Here is an 18080-nt window from a genome sequence, read left to right as displayed (position 1 = left end):
ACACCAGTCTATATATTAAGTTAGCTAAAAACACATGGATAAGGACCTAATGATGCAGACTATCTAGATAAACATATATGCCACAAAAACGTTTTAATTCATGAATGAATGAATGAAATATCTTAGAATAGGCTTAAACATTACATTTTGCTTTTTAATTTTTTGCAGGGTAATTTACTTACCCTGTGTAGGCATGGCTGGAAGACGTTTTCCTCTTGCTTTCCCCAAAAGAATTAAAGAAAAAGCACCGTTGATTGTTGAGAAGAGCAGTGTTGTGGAGGAAAAATAGCGAAAAAACGAGCTAACAAGATAGCTAGCAATGCTAGCTAAAAATAGCAGGGAAAAGCAGACAGACAGGCTGAGACACTGCTTTTTAAAACACTACAAACCACACCATGTATGACAGTTGGACACCCTTTCCCTACCCCCCTAACTTTTTAACCGTTAACCATTGGTATAAACATACGTTTTAACTACAAAAATCTAAATAAGACCACTGAGAAGCTAATGAACTAACAAACTAACCCACGCCAGACTCCCTTTTAGGAATACATGATTTTAAAACTTCACCACACTGTAACAGGCCACTCCGGGCAGTCATGGTTCTGGTTCTCACGGGCTTCCCTTCCCCTCAGCGGGCACAACAAACCGGGCACTATCGATTTCATTTATTTCAACGTTTTTTGTTTTTTTTTGTTGTTGTTTTTTTCGACCAATCAGAACGCTAGAAAGAGATGCACACACACCCCCTACCCCCCAAACCTGTGCAGTATATACTACTGGCCTATATTATCAGTGTTTCAGTATGAAAATTGGATACATTTTTTATGCCATGATTTTGACAGATTAAGAACTGTGAGCAAAATGATAGACAGAATCTATTTGACTGAAAGAGAGCGACTCCAAAACTTGTAACCCCATTTGAGGGGAATACAACACAGCAAAATAACACCAATTGTTGCCCTCAGTGTTACGAGTTTGTGATATTGAAAATGAGCACTAAAACATTTTGGGCCACAAATATAATAGATTTCCTGCACAGGCAGACTCAAATAAGAATAAACTGCACTGGTTCCTTCCAGACATAAAAACATCACAAATCAAAAAAGGTACTGTGAAGTGAAATTCAAAATATGGAATGAATTTGTATGGGGGCATTTAAATTGCCTCATATATATTTTATGTTAAAATTGCAGGTGTTTCAAAATGGGGGTCCATGGTCTAATTTGTGTCAGTTTAGGGGTCCTTGATGTGAAAACGTTTGGGAACCACTGTCCTACTGTACCTTCAAGATTTGGGGGCATTAATAAGGTATAAGATATGTTCAGGGTTAAATATCTAGTTGCTACATAGACAGCCTAAATCATTTAACAATTTGTCTAAAACCACAGTAAAGTGTTTGGTAAATGATGTAACATTTTCCCCAAAAAACATTTACCTTAATGAGTGTATCAGTGTGGTTTATGGGGTTCGAAATTGATTCAGGTTTTCCTGTTAATGCTGCTTTAACTCCATTTAATATGCAACTATGTTTCACCTTGAAACTATTTTCTTTTTACAAGACGAGCTCTTGATTTTGCAAGAAGGTCTTATTATTGAGTAAAATACCTAACCCTTCATTCAATGTGTTTTTTGAACAAATCAATGGATCCTTTGTGTCCAGGGGCCCGTTTCAGGAAGGAGGTTATAACAAACTGAGTCTAACCCTGATCTCTGAGTTGATTTACCCTGAGATGGGAAGCTCTGAGTTTTCGGTTCCAGAACAGCTGATTTGAGTTGCTTCAATCAACTCGGAGTAGGTTGACTCAGAGTTAAGCGCGTGCACCACCACAATAAAAAGGCAGCATGAATGGAGCCATGATACTACGATTCACCATGGTAACAACCACAAAGAAACTGGTCGGCGGAAATACTTATGCGCACATACAGTGAGTTTGAACATATATTTTGTTTAAAAAAGTAACACGGCTGCTGCAAAATAGCAAGAATTGGTGTGGGAGAAAATTGCTGCTCGAGTCAATGTGTAAGCTCTAATATAGTGTATTAATTTCATATTTAATCACAGGTAACCTATAATATTACTGGTGAAAACTGGAATGGTAGGCTACATCTATCATTTCATTTAGGTGCAATCCTGCGGGCAAAAAAATAAACTACTACTAATCCCATTCTGAGGTTGCAGCACCATCATTAACAGAATTATGATTTACAATCATTAATTTCTTTTTAATGTCTCTTACTGGTTTGTGTCCAGGGAACTCTACAAAAACATTTAAAAAACTTTTCAGAGCGAGTCACACTCTTCTGACGGCGCTTTGCTATACAGTGGCTTTACTAATATGCTCTGCATCACCAATGTTGTAAAGAAAACTGCCGTTTGCAAAAAACGTCATGCGATACAAAGAATCTGCTGGGATGTAGAGCATGTCCACGATGGGTGACGTTAGTGATATGAGGACGGATAAGGTTATGTAGGCTCCATAACTGATAGACTGGGAAGAAAAACGATACCGCTCACATTGGTAGTTATCTGGAAATGAAAATACACTCAACAAAATTATAAACGCAACACTTTTGTTTTTGCCCCCATTTTCTATGAGCTGAACTCAAAGATCTAAGACTTTTTCTATGGACACAAAAGAACTATTTCTCTCAAATATTGTTCACACATCTGTCTAAATCTGCGTTAGTGAGCACTTCTCCTTTCCCGAGAAAATATTGTTCACACATCTGTCTAAATCTGTGTTAGTGAGCACTTCTCCTTTGCCGAGAAAATCCATCCACCTCACAGGTGTGGCATATCAAGATGCTGATTAGACAGCATGATTATTGCACAGGTGTGCCTTGGGCTGGCCACAATAAAAGGCCACTCTAAAATGTGCAGTTTTACTGTATTGGGGGAATCCGAGGGGGTACGAAAACCAGTCAGTAAAAAAAAAAAAAAAAAAAAAGTTGCAGGCCTCTCTAAAATGTGCAGTTTTATCACAGAGCACAATGCCACAGATGTCGCAAGTTTTGAGGGAGCGTGCAATTGGCATGCTGACTGCAGGAATGTCAGCCACCCGGACAGCTGCTGCAACAATCGGTTTGCATAACCAAAGAATTTCTGCACAAACTGTAAGAAACCATCTCAGGGAAGGTCATCTGCATGCTCGTCGTCCTCATCGGGGTCTCGACCTGACTACAGTTCGTTGTGGGCAAATGCTCACATTCGATGGCGTCTGGCACTTTGGAGAGGTGTTCTCTTCACGGATGAATCCCGGTTTACACTGTACAGGGCAGATGACAGATGGCAGTGTGGCTTCATGTGGGTGAGAGGTTTGTTGATGTCAACGTTGTGGATCGAGTGGCCCATGGTGACGGTGGGGTTATGGTATGGGCAGGCGTATGTTATGGACAACGAACACAGGTGCATTTTATCGATGGCATTTTGAATGCAGAGAGACCGTGACGAGATCCTGAGGCCCATTGTTGTGCCATTCATCCACGACTATCACCTCATTTTGCAGCATGATAATGCACGGCCCCATGTTGCAAGGATTTGTACACAATTCCTGGAAGCTGAAAACATCCCAGTTCTTTCATGGCCAGCATACTCACCGGACATGTCACCCATTGAGCATGTTTGGGATGCTCTGGATCGGCGTATACGACAGCGTGTTCCAGGTCCTGCCAATATCCAGCAACAACTTTTTTTTTTTTTTTTTTTTTTTTTTTTTTTTACTGACCCGGATACAGCCCCCAATACAGTAAAACTGCACATTTTAGAGTGGCCTTTTATTGTGGCCAGCCTAAGGCACACCTGTGCAATAATCATGCTGTCTATTCAGCATCTTGATATGCCACACCTGTGAGGTGGATGGATTTTGGTGAAGTGCTCACTAACACAGATTTAGACAGATTTGTGAACAATATTTGAGAGAAATAGTTCTTTTGTGTACATAGAAAAAGTCTTAGATCTTTGAGTTCAGCTCATAAAAAAATGGGGGCAAAAACAAAAGTATTGCGTTTATAATTTTGTATCTATAGTCTGGGCCTCAATATCATCTCCTGACGCATGTTTAACTCCCTGCGAAGTAATCCAGCTTCTTCATCAACGGGATCCTTGACAAAAGGAAATGCCATGTTCGGAACAAAAATGTTTTATAATCTGCCTAACACAGTTAATAAACCAACACTGTTTTTTTATTCATGCAGATAACAAACTGCACTAAAATGCGTCTGATACAGACTGAATGAATGAATGAATGAGGAAATGAAAGAGCGCTGTTTCAGAGGGAGGAGACTGAGAGAAACTCGAGGTTTATTGAAGAAAAGCTGCTCCCGACCAGGTTAGGTTCACAGGCTCAGTTACCATAGTAACTGACTCTGAGGTTAAGTTCCCTCTCTTTCTGAAACGGGCTGGAGTTACCCCTCTCTCTCAGGTTTGATTAACCTCCCTTTCTGAAACAGAAAACCCAGAGTTTCCCTCATCTCAGGGTTAACAAACTCAGAGTTTTCACTAAACCTGCTTTCTGAAACGGACCCCAGAATGTGCTTAGTTTTCAACTAAAATTGCCATAGATGAAACGTAAAGTTATTAAAATGTTGTCAAAACATTTTTTGAAGCCTGGTTTCATTCAGACATCTGAAAACCTTTAACTTCTCAATTTCAACTTGTTTAATCTCTAGCTCTTTTTCTGGTCCCTTCACCTCCAAATCCCCAAAAACGGTTTTAAAACAATTCTAACAACTTTACTGAGTACATTTAGAGCCACAGCGAACCCAGGCTCTGTAGCTACTGTAGCCCTTTGTTATATATTAGACGTTAATTAACAGGTAAGTACTCAGGGGCTCTCCCACTGCATTTGCTGTGAGATTTGTAACACAGCTGTGAAACTGCTACACAAGAAGAGTTGAAAAGTCGGCAAGGTAGCTTAAGGCAAAAATATTGGCCCACACAAGAAGTGCAGCTCTAATTAATGCATACACTAACTTCACACAAGCAAGACTGAAGTCTTTACTTCTGGGCTTTATGTGTCCAGGCTTATTGCTGATGCTAAGTCAGCAGGCTGGCAGTAACCCTTTTCACAGGCCTTTGAAGCCACTGCTTTCTCCCCAGCTTATTCCAAGATTAGGAAGTGTTTTCAAGCCTAGCCAAGCGGAGCGATTTCTTTCTCATCATCATCATCACATGCCTGAGAGGATGCAGTACACTCAGGGAGATGTTGTCAAAGTATCTAGCTAAAAAGGCACAATCTCTGATGTAGCCTAACTCAACAGAAAGGGTAGCCAAAGCACCTAATTGATTACCAGGACATTGTATGTGTTTCTTGTGTTGGCACTGGTAATGAACATTTTAAACAAAGAAATCTGACCAAATAATGTGTATACTGTGTGACTGTGCCAGAAAAGTTTTGAGGACCCAAACCAACAAGTAACTGACTGGAATGTTGATGTACTGAAGTGTGCTGAATGCTTATGTAGCTAGAAATTGAGCCAACTAAGTGCACCAAATGGATTCACCAACAACCCAGTGAATGGCCTGTATTTCATTGTCTGTATGTTTAAATCATGGTTGCAGCGTGTCACCGTGTTCCTGCTGCGCGCCCTGCTATGCCTGTTACACCTGCAACGCTCTGCAGTGCTCTGCAGTGCCCTGCTACGTCCTGCTACACCCTGCTATGTCCTGTGACGCCCTGCTATACTCTGCTATGTCTTGTGACGCCCTGCTATGCCCTGCTACGTCCTGTGACACCCTGCAGTGCCCTGCTATGCCATGAACTACTACAGCTACTATTTCTAGTAACTGATCCATTATCTTTATTGTGACTATTATTGCCAATGTTCATCACACCCCCAACCGGCACCGTCAGACACCGCCTACCAAGAGCTTTGGTCTGTCCGAGGTTTCTTCCTAAAAGGGACTTTTTCCTCGCCACTGTCACACTGAATGCTTGCTCTTGGGGGAATTACTGGAATTGTTGGGGCTTTGTAAATTATAGAGTGTGGTCTAGACCTACTCTATCTGTAAAGTGTCTTGAGCTAACTCTTGTCATGAATTGATACTATAAATAAAATTGAATTGAATTATTGATGCCAACATGCTGTTTAACACTGCACACTTGAAGATATGGATATAACAATAAATTATGTAGAGTTCTAGTTGGTCAGTCTATTTAACAGTAAAATATTTTAGCACTGCTAGTTCACACTTCATTTAGAGAACCATGTCCATTGCTGAGGTCCACAAAGTGCCAACAGTGGATCTGTCATGTCACATCCAGTACTAACTCATGTTTAGGAAGGCCAGCTGGTTTTGAGACGTGGCTATAATGCATGATGCATATAAATATGTGGTGAGTAATCCAGCCAAAAAAAAAAATCAGCTGATGTAATACTACAGGAGGTTGGCAAGTATCCATTCTCTAAAGCCTATCTAGCAAAATAATGCACCTGTCATTCACACATTAAAAGCAATGCACAGGAGCAGAATTAATTCATATTTGGAAACTTGTTGATCACTGACATAACAAGTATTAACTGTTCAGAACTGAAGGTTTGAATAAAATATGATAAAACAAGCAGGCAACACTTAAGAGTTGTTTCATTCTACAAGTTGATAAGACCACCGCACAGTTAACACCTAGTTAAAACATTCTCAATTGCACTTTCAAACAGCTTTAATACTGCATTTGGTGGTGCCACAATTTGTGATATATTAAAAGGAAATCATCTATGAAAGTGCCTTGAGGTCAAGCAGTACAAGGTCTGCGGAATGAGGACATGACTAGAAAGACATTGTCTGAAAGTTCCAAATAAACTTTCATGTGAGGGTTGAATTACAAGGATTATCGCCTGAGCTGTGGGCATTTATTAAGTATTCAATTCAGTCTTCTCATCCATCTCGTCCATATGAATAAGGCTGAAATACTTCAGCATTTCAGAATTTTTCGTGACAGTCCGACTTTCAGAACACGCACTTAAAATAAAAGGTGCTCTTAACATTCATAAATGTGCACTTACAGTGGACAATCCATCATAATCATGGGGGCATACTGTACATAGCTCAGTGGGCACAGCGGTCTGTTTCTATCTCAGCTGCTGACATTCAAACAAAGCGCTGGCTCCTCTACTCCTCTGCAGGATCCCAATGAAAAACAACAACAAATGAATCACAGGCAACAGCAGCCCACTTTGCTCCCTTCACAGCATATAAAATGTCAATGTGCACAACAATCCCTTACAGTGATGGATGGGTTAGAGTCACTGCTCTGTTTAGAACACAAAGCACTGACTCTACCTCAGACTACCTACACATTTCACACTTCCTTGTAAATGTCATACCCAGGTGTCATAAACAGATGTCGTTTCATTGTTTAAAAGATGACCTAAGCTAAAGGGTAACTGCAGTGTAGTTTTCCAGCTAACACCCAAACAGATAGCCCCTCTATGAATGATGGAGAGTTGCAATTTTATATAGACAACGTACATTTTTCTCAGATTTTGAATTGTTAGTATGCATCTAGAGTGCTATAAGTGGGTGGTTCACCCCTTTTTTCAGAGTGTTAGTTGCCTTAATAATTTTTGAAAAGGGGACATGTATTGCTCATTAAAAGGCAAGTTACAATTCAATGCTTACTTTTTCTCTATTTCCTAGTGTGATTTTATGGACAATATGGCCTTCCAAACTGCAAACAAGGAACGGCTTCACACAGAAATGTGAAAAAAAAACTCACATTCCAACTTACTAGACTTCCACTGAACTCCTGTTATAGAGCAGATTGCCCAAGGAAACTCATGGTGTGGACAGTCAACACGCTTGTCCTATGATCACTAGGCACAGTCTACACTTCGTTTCCCTAGCTGCATCTCAAGTCGCTTAAATTGCATCCCCGACTCCTCCACCTGCCTCCCTTCCTCGCGTCTTAGCCCCTCCCATCGAGGAAGCACGGGAGAGGCGATGAAATCATGGGAGAAGAGAGCTAATGTGTTTAGAGGGATGAGACGTCCTTTCCTCTGAAGCGTCACATGAATTCGGCAACTGTTTGGGCGGAGTTAGCAACTCCTTCAGCTGCACGGCTTCCGGGAAGGCTGCTTTCGTGTATCCTCAACTATAGCTCCTCGATGCTCACTTCTCGGTCCTCGGGGTAGAAATAAGGGCTTTGAGACGGCTATCAAATAAGGGACATGAGATGCAGCTCCTGTCATTCCTTTGTAGAAAAACAATTGCAAGATGGGTCCCAAAGTCCAATATTTGCCTTGTTGTTTCATGCAGATCCATGCTTCATGGTACACTTTTCCAACTGACCCCGCAACACCCCCTAGAAAGTAGAGTCCGCTGAGAGTTACACTGTCACTTTGACTTAAATGCCAACAATACAAAAGACAAATACCAGTTTGTGCACTCAGAATCTACATCTGCTTCTATCCGATTTACATAATGTGTGGTACTTTGACTTGTTTTGCTTCGACTTTCGTAAATTGTTAATTGCTTTGAACAAGCTACGATGCCTCATGTGACAGGATTCTTCAGTTAGAGTACCCTTTAAGAAATCCACATGAAAGCTTTTGAGAATTCCTTGAAGTGGTGTGTTAAATATGTCATGAATTTTCAAGAGACATTATCATCAAGGAAGCCACACCAGAGATAGAAAATGAGGCAAATGGTAGAAAGTCCTGCTTGTTGTTTTCACAGGGTGCATGACTGTGGAGATTGTAGTCAGTGTTTGGCAGGACTCTCTCTCTCCTCGGTTTCAGGGATGTGATGTTTACTGGGGAGGAGGAAGAATGAGGCAGTAAAGGGGACACAGGGACGTTCAAAATTCACTGAAAGGGAAGCTTGTTTGGTTTTGGTCCATGTTATCAACCCCTTCCTCTCTCCTATACCTTCCTGTTGCATTCCTGTCGCTCTACAGTGCAACAAGTCGTTCAAACTGAATAGCAAAATAGGTCATTTGTCACTGCCTTCCAAAGTGATTGATATGACCGTTTTCTGATCTGTCACCCCATTCAGCAGGACATCATCATTTTCAGAGCCTTCCAAAACCGTTACAAATGAAAGTTGTATATGACAAAAATATTGATATAACAGTTTTCTGATGTACTATCACTAAGGTTAAGATGTGTTTAAGTTTAAGCACAAAAACTACTTTAAGGTTAGGGAAGACTGTGGAAGAAATCAGCATTGATTATAAAAACAGGATGCAAATCCTGTGTGTTATCTTATTGAGGCCAGTCTCCTAGTATCCTATACTGCCTACTGTCCAATACTGTGGATCTGAAAGCCAGTAATGTTTGTGATGAGTTCAAATTTGTTGAACTTTGACACATGAATTTGGACCATCACACAAAGCGCTGCATTCACAAAGTCCAAAATGGATGAAGCTACCATTTTACCTGGGACTCCCTAAAAACTTAGCCTGGCTCTGCCCTCCTACGTACTTCCGCTCAATTTTCATTTCCCTTCAGTACTCCGTCTGGGTTCGCGGTATATTCTTTGGTTTTCTCGAGCCAAATATTTGGCGGTCCAATCAGCGAACAGAGAGGGTGGCTGAGAATGATGATGTTAGGACGTGCGCAAGAAAGATGTGAGCGAAGCCATTCGGTCCGTTGTGGCAACGCTGCCGAATATCCAGAAGTTAAAGCCCGAGCAAGAACAATCTTTGCTGAGTTGTGTTGGTGGCCATGATGTTGTGGCCCTCCTCCCCACGGGGTTCAGGAAAAGTTTGATTTTCCAGCTCGCTCCATTAGTGGTGAAGGAGTTGGCTAAGGCTAACGCTAGCGATGCTAATGCTAAATATAAGCAGATAGTTGTTGTCGGTCTCCCCTCTTGTTGCACATGCGCCTGACATACGTCACGACCAAATGTTAGCGATTGGTTATGGCAGATCCAGAGTGGCTCTGGGCAGATCCAATAGTTTTAAACTTCAACAGAGTACCCGCCTTCAAGGAAGTTAACACTTGTCAATGGAGAGTGGCCAGACTCTCTGTACAAATGAAATGTAGGTCTGGTAGGACCAGGCTATAAAAACTTGGCATTTCACCCAGATAGGTGTAGTTTTGCAGGATGTAGCAGTAGACACTTGGGCAAGCCCTGTGAACACTTGTGAGTTTTCCACAAAAGTACAAATAAGGTTACTACTTCTAAATTTGAACTATCCAGCCATGCTATCATTAAAATGTCATAACACGTGCCCCCCATATCATGTGCATTAAAAATATTAATAGTCTGCCTTGTAAGCTTGGGCTGGGAATCTACTGATATCAGAATATAACAACTACAACTTTTTTTTTTTTTATCAGCAGGAAATTAGAAGACATCTAGTGGGGCAGCAGGGCATCACCCATCATTCTGTAGGAAATTTAAAAAGGAAAAAACACAAGCCCTTGAAAGTCTGTAAAACTCATTTGCACTAAACAAGCACCGTCTGCAGGCATGTCACTGCAAAAAAAATAGAGGGGTGTTGTATCAGCCACATATGGCTCTTGTAGTGTGGAATGAATGGTGACCTGAGGTTACTTTCTCACACTGATAGTCTGAGCAGCAATACTTAGCTTCACAAGATGCTATGGGGCTTTCTAAAGTTTAAAAAAACATGCACATACAAACATAATATTCAGGGCTACCCATTGTGTTTAAGATGTAGTGTACCTCAAAGGCACACAAATGTGAGAGTTGGAGGCAACAATTATATACTCTCTACAAATCCTTTGCAGATGCGTGATGAATTAAAAGGAGTAAAGCCAGAGGTAGCCCTGACCTTTAGAAAATGCATGGACACACTACTAAGGCATTTATCATTTTCTAATTAAGTTATGTGGCAAAGGCACATCTTGTGTGCCCACAGTCTGTGGTGAAATGGGTCTCTATCAGTATGAAATTATTACAAAGTCATGTTTAATTAATGAAAATATGACCCAGGTGTCAGAGCTAATATATCAAAAGGAACATGCCATAGTCTCAGACTATTCTGTGGCAAAGGATGAGGGGGCATTAGCTTGAAAATAATATAAGGGAGAAAAGAGCTTTATTTTCTTCTGCTACAATTTCACTGATTGCAAAATCTGATACACTCACTTAAAATTCAATTTAAAAGCTCATGGGATTTTATTTTGTTTAAAAGTTAAACATTGAGGGAAAATAAGAAGAGCAAAAAGCAAGTACATTCAACAGAAATAAATTACTTATTGCTCTCCAAGCCAATATAAATGGATAGTGTTTTTTTATTGCATTAATTTGTGTGATTTTTTCTGGACAAATATTGAACAGGTTTTAATGAATAATCTGTAAAACAAAAAACAAACAAAAAATATGGTATTGATGCAGATAAAAAGAATAAACTTTGTAAAACAATTATTTAGTTTAGTTTTTTTTTTTAGTTTTTTAGCTTTGAGCATTTATGTGCATTCTCTGCAAGGCTGTGTGTCCACTGAGGGTGGTGAAGAATGCAGTAGCTGGATATCCAACATCCCAACAGCAGCGGCTGCATGTAAATATCACCCATATCAGGTATTGAATGCCCACTCTTTTTAGAGACTCCACTGCCATTTTTAGAGACTCCACTGCCATTCTTCCCAAGTCGGAGCAATTCATCTGCCCTTACTTTGGATTCAGAATCATAGTACGGTTGTTTAAAATTAACCTCCATGACTTAGCCACAAAATTACTTCCTCAGTTAATGTTTGAAAGCAGATTCAGTGTGCACTCTCTTCCCGACGAGTGAACATATAAAGACCCAAACAAAATTCACCAATCATCAAGTTTTCTCAGACAATTCTTCATTAACGTTATCAGCTTTCTATTATTAGGTTGTTTTGATTGTGTAATTGTCTTTCACAGGCAGCTTGTAACATAGGCTACAGTACTTAAAAACACCTGCGCCTATTGTAATGTAAGCCCACACACCAGCGGCGTCAGGATGGACTAGGATATTCCTCTATTTCATTTCCAGTCATCAAAGTGCAATTTTATTATATTCGCTCCACAGATTGACACATCCCGCTGAATACTCAGTAAATTGACTAGATAGGTTTCTCTTTGAAAACATTTCTGATGTCTTTGTCATACCAAAATAGCTGTTCCATCAGTTCTCAGAAATTATTGGGTACAGCTGGCAAATCTTGCAAGTTCAGCCAAGGAACAGCTGGTTTGGGTATTTTTTTAGAAGTGTCTTTACTGTATTAGATGGATTTTCAAAGAATTTGTAACAGATATCCCTGGTGCCCAGAAGATTAATCCCAATGATTTCAGTGACCCCCTTACTTTTCATCTAGCACAGTGGTTCCCAACCTGGGGTCCGGGCACCCCTCAGGGGGGTGGCAAAGATCACAGGGGGGGCGCAAGTCTTTATCTGGTTTGAGGTTGAGGTAAAAAAAAAAAATATTTGCACATGTTAAACAAATTATGATAATACACTAGAATATATAATATATATAAATATAAAATTGTAGGCAGGCTACTTAGTCGGCCAAACCTCCGTGATCTCTTAACCTGTGGCCCTTGCTGTCATCAGGTCAGCTGCTAGCTTCTGTCATCCTCGTTTTTCCTGCCACCACGGCATCACTATTTTATGAATGAAACATGGCGGAGAAACGTAAAAGTGCTGATAACTCCTCTGTATCAAAAAAGAAAGTAAGGATATATCTCGAGAGTTACCTCAACTTCGTTTTTTTGGGGGGGGGGCTCAGCTTTTCTTAGACATGAGTAGAGGGGGCGCCAAGGAAAAAAGGTTGGGAACCACTGATCTAGCACCCCCAGCAGGTGAAAGCTGAAATCTCTCAACATCAGCCAGATGGATTCACACAAATTTGTGAACAGACATTCATGATTGTGAGATGAATTGTAATAAAGCCACCATGAATTTAAATGTCTCATTTGTTGACCAAATACCTGCAAAACAAATGACATTCCAATTAGCCTCAGCCATGGGCGTCGGGACCAAAGATATTGGACCCACTCACTTTTACCGTCTCTAATTCAGAGCATCTGTCTGTTTAACTTTTCAGAGCGTCAGTCAAATCCATTCCACTTGGCTAAGTCCGTATAAATTAAACTCCATTCCGTGTTTTCACTACTCACGCCTGCTGCTCTCCCGTGACACAGCAAGGTAAACAAAGCATTCTTATCATGTCTGCTGTTCAGGTAGCTCTGGCTATTAGCTCACATACTGTCACAAAAGCAGGGTTTTTCCTACACAGAGAAAGTTTTGGAGCCCCCCAAAGAGGTTTTAGCCAGCGCCAAAGGAAAATCACGAGCGCCAAAATGTCTGATTTTCAGCAGCCAGCCTCACTGCTGCATATGCACATGCGACTGGCGCTGATTTGACTAGATCTGAACGCTACGCTGTAAAGCGCGGCATCTCCGTTTTTAGAAAATATTACACTTCATAATGTTTTGTAATCATAACACTAATGTATTATTGTACAAATCAACTACAACAGCAATAGCAGTTACCTTATGTAGCCTAAGTCCCTCCTATTTTTTTCAACTAAGGAGCAAAATGTGCTCCTTGGGAAAAAGAAATGGTTATGGTTATGGTTAAATTAAAAAGTTTTCCCCATACATTTGTACCTCAAAATTTGTACCTCAAAATGTATCAGAATGCACGAAATTAAAGTCTTTGACGCTCAAAATTACCTGAGGGAAGACCCCAAGACCCCCCACTTCCTATGCGTCGCCCAAGGTTATCTTCACTGGCTAGCAAGGGAGGACCCACCCACTTTGTTTTTGCTTCCGACGCCCATGGCCTCAGCTGTACTTTTTAGTGCTACAGTAATTAGCTAATTTTAGCATACTAGCATGCTAACTAACATGGTATATAATATACCTGCTTAACGTTAGCATGTTGTCATTGGGAGTATATTAGGATACTAAAGTTAGCATTTAGCTCTCACAGAGTGAGCCTGCAGACATCTAAAAACATATCTAATATATATATAATCTCTAGAAGCTGAGATTGATAAAGCACAGGTCTGTGGCTATAGTAGTTTGAAACGGGAAAAAATAAGAACTGCAATTTCATTCATTTGATGGTCACACCAAACTCATAATTAGCACCAACAGATGAGAAGAGCCTGTTGATTCTGTTAATACAGGGATCAGAGGTTATGACCTCTTCTCCACACGGATCACAGCGACACACCACAAGTGGCAGATAATGAGAACAAAATGCACTAGAATCACCAAGTGTAATTTCCCCTGCAGCAGTCTGTAATCACTGTGTTGTATCTTGAGTAGCGATGATGTGATGATGTGTCTGAAGAGAAATTCGCCGACGCTGTCTTGATTGTATATAAAGATTTATTACATCAAGTTTTCAGCACCAATTACAAGCCCTGCAGAAGCTCGGAGAGTTACAAAGCCCAAAGTACACTGACTCTTGCTCTAAAAAACATAGCTTATATTGGATATGTTTAGGTAACATGTTAGATAACATAGAGAAATGTAAGTTGGCAAAGTAAAAGTCCATTGAAGGGGCACCAAAACTAACATAAAGTCCCTTGAACCCCCTCAGCCACCAATCACTGATCTCCACTCAAAACATCCCAGCAAAAAATCACTCCACTGAGAGGTGGATCATTACCCACTGCACTGCCTTACTACTAAGGATGACAGTGCTCATTTGAACTCTTATGACAGAACCTGATACAAATTTATAAGTCGGTAGATACTACAACTGTAACATCATTTCCAAGCATGCAGAGAATTATTTAGCCATTATAAATGATAGGTTAAAACAGGAAGAGAAGGAACAAAAGAAAACAAAATCTGGTGAATTACGGTAAAATTCCTGATCATCTAACAGGGTGTAATGAGAGTAATAAAAAGTAAGTAAGTATATTCTGGATGCACGTTGAAGGGGAACATTCTGTGATTTTCAACCTTATCTCTATCTATCTGAATGAGGGATATGGTGGGGGAAAAGCCAGCAGTTCTGTCCAATGTTCTACATGTCTCTGGGCCTTAGCCGACCGCAGCTGCAAAATCTGCTTTACTTCCAGCCACCAGTGATGTGACTGGAGGACAGAAGAACTACAAAGTGCTTTTCAGCTTTGGTAGCTGGGGGTGCAATGCAGTTCACAAACTTCACTGTTCTCGTCTCTTGTATTGCAAACTAGATATATTTCCATCAGTGAGAGGATGTTATAGACGAGATTTGCAGCGTATTTTACGGTGTTGACTGACTCGGATATTTGCCGGTATTCGTCTTCAGCCAGTGAGAGGCTGCAGCGGGGAAGATAAGGCCAGTGGCGGCTGCGTGGAGAGAGAAACACCTTTGCTTTTGCTCAAATTGCCCTTGGCTACCACTAGAAACTGAGTCATGCTGCAATGAATGTCAGCGTGGGCAGTTTTTCGCTGGATACCGTCACCGATGACAGCTTTCTAACGGGGCTGAATGTGCATTTCTACATGTGTACTTGGACAGAGGTGTGCTGGAGATCTTCTTCAGGATCCCAAAGATGAACTGGAAATGACAACCAAGACCAGCAGGGCGATGTTGGGGCAGTTTTTGTCTGCCTGCGAAGAAGGAGTGAGAGCAGCCAACAAGCCACCGTTACCAGGCAGCTGCTCAACGAGGAGCAGGGACAGCAGAGAGAGACCACAGGGGAAATACAGCGTGTGGAGCCAGCATGTTTTCACATCTTACTCTGTGAATTAAGAATGTACAGTATTTCGAACAAAAAACAGAGTTGTTGATGGTTGGAACAGTGGAAAGACTTAACTAAGGTGGATTCAGCGAGTTTTATTTATTTTCTGTCCCGTTTAAATGAAGTGTGTTTTATGATGAGTTAACAAGGTAATTTATCTTGTCTTTGTTCGTGAGACAAACTCAAAAAAGGTGTACGGCTATATTTTTCTGTTTAGGTGTAAGAGTATTTCCTTTCTTGACATTTTGGGAGTTTATTTTACAGCTGCCAAGGCTTAGCGAGCAGAATTTGTTTTTACTTATTTGAGTCAAGTTTTATATCAGTGTGCATTTGTTCCCATATTGTAACAAACATTTCTGCAAACTAGACGTCTATTATAAACATGCAGGAGGGGTGATTGTTCTAGTTCAGCCATTTAGTGCCTACATTGTGATACTGATATCTGCTTCGTGGCCTTGCCTTGGCAACATCTCTGGGTTAGTGTGCTGCTTCATATTAGCCATGTCAGTTTGTTTACTTGCAAACTGTAATGCATTAATGAGGCAATTTCCCTGAAAGCTCTCTTTTTTTGATTACACTCTGACAAACAGGCTGATGGGACTTATAGTTTGTTGAGTCTCAATAGCCATCACTGGATGACAGTGTGGATTGTTGTAGGAGTATAATACAGTCTTGTACTTTGTGAAGTGAGCAGACTAGCTCTGAAGCACAGACAACAGGGTCTAGACATGCAAAGTGGGAGGATTTTGCACTACAATAAAATGTGGAGGTGCAGCTGTTGCTGATGTGACAGACTAAGGTCTACTAATCGTGATATCACCTTATAAAGTTGTTACGGCTATCGTGTTAGCAAACAGCTGCCTAATGACATAGACACAGGGCAACACAATCATTCAGGATCTTGTTGCTGGACCGATAATAAATTTAAGTCCAATATTCAGTCTCCTCGTAGCTCTTGTTTGATCTCCATTAACTTTAGATAGAAAAATCTGGCTCTTTTGCATCTAAATGCTCCAGTTTCTTCTTGAGCTAGCCACTAAATGTGTCTGCTATTTGGTGCTATGCAGGTGGCGTACATTGGGTTCATTAGCTTGTTTGCTAAAAACAGTGAGGAGCGCACAAGGCTGAACCATACAGTAAATTTGCTGTAAAAACAGAACAATTGGCAAACAACTAGAGCTGAAGAGTTAGTGAGCTGGTTTCTCTGGGAGTTTATTACTGTGAGCATCGCATTTCACTTTACATACTATTAAAACATAAATTAAAATTTTAAAAAAACATCAGCAAATTGCATTTTAAGACATTATTTAATTAAATTTCCGGAAACCAAGCATGCAGATCAGGCCTTACCTACGGCCAGCCAAATGCGAGCTTTGTATCCTGGGTGTTTGTGTGCCATTGTTTATGCATGCATGTGCATCTCTGTGTGAAGAATATGAACCTGAGAAGAGAAAGGGAAATTCCTCCCCATCACTCCTCTACTGGTTTAGATGAGAGTTCTGTGAATTACTGTCCTCACTGCAGCATTTCAGGTCTCAGGCTAGCACTCTGCTTTTGGAAAGCAGAGCTAACGGCGTGCCAATTAGGCTGGTAATCCAACTGACATTTGTGTTCACTGCTCTGGGGCCCAGACGGCATTGAGAGCTCATTTTGGTGGGTTTGAAGTGTTTCGGGGGGGGGGAGGTTGATTCACACCTTTATAAATGAGAGCAAAGCAAAAGAAAAAAAACAGCGATGATGAAACCAGCATTATCAATACTCTCACACTATCACTGTGTGAGGCCATTATTGCCCTCTCTTCTCTGTGAGATTTGCATTGATGCCTCAAGAGAAGAAAACAGCAACATAATAGATGACTGATTTCTAGTTTTTCTCAACTGTTTTCTGTTTTATCACTGCACAGTGAGTAACATTTTCTGAAATGATTTAGAAGAGTTTTGCGTAATGAGACATACAATGGAAGGTGAGTAAATGCTTCAAGGAATATTCTGACATTTTGGGACGCATGCCTTAATGGGAATTGTATGAGAAGACTGATATAAATTCAGTAATATCATTTGTGTTCTGTGGAGAAATTGGTCAAGGATATGATGGAGCCTCATTCATTTCATTTAGGAAAGTTGCTCACTGGGCCGTGGAAAAGTTACTATGTCCTCTGCTTCCGTGTTTTCGGGCCCATGCATACTACCTGTGGCTTTTTTCATTTCAAAGTGTTTTTGATGATCAGAAAAATGTATTAAGTGTTTTACAGCTGTTCATTGTGTTAAGAATATGTGTGGGAAAAAGTATTTTTTGAGCCAGTGTGCGTCACGTGATGCTGCATTACACAGTGTGGCCACTACACCAACATCACATCCCAGCGAGATTCCAGGTGAGCTAGCACTGGAGCTAGCAAGAATATGTTCCTACATTGTAGCTTCCAGGCAACCAATTTTTCATAATGTTATCTT

General features: G+C 40.7%; 1 long non-coding RNA gene across 1 annotated transcript; it reads right to left on the bottom strand.

Moving 5' to 3' along the window:
* Positions 1–1480: 1480 nt before the first annotated feature.
* LOC116067318 lies at positions 1481–17274 on the bottom strand. The gene is made up of 4 exons (XR_004109173.1): positions 17264–17274; positions 14954–14958; positions 14200–14316; positions 1481–1491 (listed from the first exon to the last, which is right to left on the bottom strand). It is a non-coding gene; the product is annotated as an uncharacterized LOC116067318 (long non-coding RNA).
* Between the last annotated feature and the right edge of the window lie 806 nt (positions 17275–18080).

This window comes from Sander lucioperca, chromosome 3 (assembly GCF_008315115.2).
Source record: "Sander lucioperca isolate FBNREF2018 chromosome 3, SLUC_FBN_1.2, whole genome shotgun sequence".
In the NCBI taxonomy this organism is placed as follows: Eukaryota; Metazoa; Chordata; class Actinopteri; order Perciformes; family Percidae; genus Sander; species Sander lucioperca.
The sequence above is the reverse complement of the archived record's forward strand: the minus strand, read 5'-3'. Positions and strand labels throughout refer to the sequence as shown.